Source organism: Hemicordylus capensis, chromosome 1 (assembly GCF_027244095.1).
Source record: "Hemicordylus capensis ecotype Gifberg chromosome 1, rHemCap1.1.pri, whole genome shotgun sequence".
Lineage (NCBI taxonomy): Eukaryota > Metazoa > Chordata > Lepidosauria > Squamata > Cordylidae > Hemicordylus > Hemicordylus capensis.
The window spans coordinates 89584797-89586953 of record NC_069657.1 but is presented as its reverse complement, the minus strand read 5'-3'; positions in this window follow the sequence as shown (position 1 = coordinate 89586953).

The window sequence follows — 2157 nt, the reverse complement described above, 5'->3', positions numbered from 1 at the left end:
GCCAGAGAAGGCCTGGTCCCGAGTTCGTTTGTTTGTTTATCTAGCTATCTATTTATCACATTTGTACACTGCCCAAAACTTTCATCTCTGAGCAGTTAACAATAGCATAAAACAAGTTAGAATATACGTATACAAAAACTTAAAACAATTTAACAATTTAAAAATCATCCACAAATTAAAACCTTAAAATTTTAAAGAACTGAAAAAGCTTGCGTGAAGAGATAGGTTTTCAAATGCTTTCTAAAAATGTTCAGAGATGGGGAGGATTGTATCTCAGTAGGGAGCGCGCTCCACAGTCTCAGAGCAGCAATCGAGAAATCCCATCCCCTTGTGGCCACCGGCCGAGCTGGCGGCAACTGGAGACAGATCTTTCCGGACAACCTCAATGGGCGGTGAGGCTCATAATGAAGAAGACATTCTCTTAGATACCCAGGGCCTAAGTCATTTAGGGCTTTATAAGTTTGTATTATTACTTTGTATTTTGCCCGGAAACCTATTGGCAGCCAGTGTAGCTCTATCAACAGAGGAATGATGTGGTCTCTCCAAGATGACCCAGAGACCAACCTGGCCACCTCATTCTGTACCAACTGAAGCTTCCAGACAAAGGCAGCCCCACATAGAGTGCATTGCAGAAGTCAAGTCTGGAGGTTACCAACATATGTACCACTGTTTCGAGGTTGTTCATCTCAAGAAACAGACACAGCTGGCATATCAGCCAAAGCTGATAGAAAGCCCCTCTGGTCACCGCCTCAACCTGAGATACCAGGGAGAGGTGTGGATCCAGAAGTACTCCCAGACTGCGAACCTGTTCCTTATGGGGAAGTGTGACCCCATCTAGAACAGGGAGCTAAAAATTGTCTCTAGAGTTCTGACCCCGCACAATAAGTACCTCCATCTTATCTGGATTCAGCTTCAGTTTTTTCTCCCTCACCCAGCCCATTACTGCTTCCAGGCAAGCATTTAGGGAACTTATGCCATCTCCTGAAGAAGTTGACATGGAGAAGTAGATCTGGGTGTCATCAGTATACTGGTAACACTCAGCTCCAAATCCCCTGATGTTCTCTCCCAGTGGTTTCATGTAGATGTTAAAGAGCATTGGAGAAAGTACGGAGCCTTGAGGGACACCATATCTAAGTTCAGATTTCAAGGAGCAACAGTCTCCAATCAACACCCTTTGGAATCTGTCCGAGAGGTAGGAGCAGAATCATTGTAAAACAGTGCCTCCCTCCCCCAACACTCTCAGACATTCCAGAAGGATACTATGGTCGATAGTATTGAGAGCCGCCAAGAGGTCCAAAAGGACCAACAGAGTCACACTTCCTCTGTCCATTGCCAATTGGAGATCATCCATCAGGCCGACCAAGGCAGTCTCTACCCCATAGCCCACCCAAAAGCCAGTTTGAAATGGGTCTAGATAATCGATTTCCTCCAAGACCGCCTAGAGCTGAGAGGCCACCACCCTCTCAATTACCTTGCCCAGCCATGGGAGGTTGGAAACAGGCCTATAATTGCTCAACTCCGAGGGATCTAATGCAGGCTTCTTAAGAAGAGGTCTAATAATTGCCTCCTTAAGACAAGGAGGCATCCTGCCCTCCCTCAGAGAAGCATTTATGATTTCTACCTGGCCTCCAAGAACAGCCTCCCTGCTCGATAGAACAAGCAATGTTGGACAAGGGTCAAGAGAACAAGTGGTAGGCCTCACTGTTCCTAGCAGCTTGTCCACATCCTACGAGTCACAAACTGAAACTGATCCAATCGAACCACATAAGAGGAGTTGCTGGACACCTCTATTTCAGACATCAAATTTATTGTGGAGTCTCCATCTAAGTCGGCCCAAATCCGAGAGATTGTATCTGCAAAAAACTCTTTAAACACATCACAGCGGGTAACCGATGGCCCCAAATTCTGATTCAAGGAAGTGGGGGCACATACTAGCCCCCTCACAACCCTGAACAACTCCGCTGGACATAAACTCAAAGATGCAATACAGGCAGAAAAGAACCGCTTCTTTGCTGCACATATTGCCTGAGCATAAATCTTTAAATGTGCTCTATGTCGTAATCTGTCGGATTCGAGTTGAGTCTTTCTCCACTTGCGCTCCAGTCACCTACCTTGCCGCTTCTGCCCCCGTAGATCTTCCATATACCAAGGGGCCTG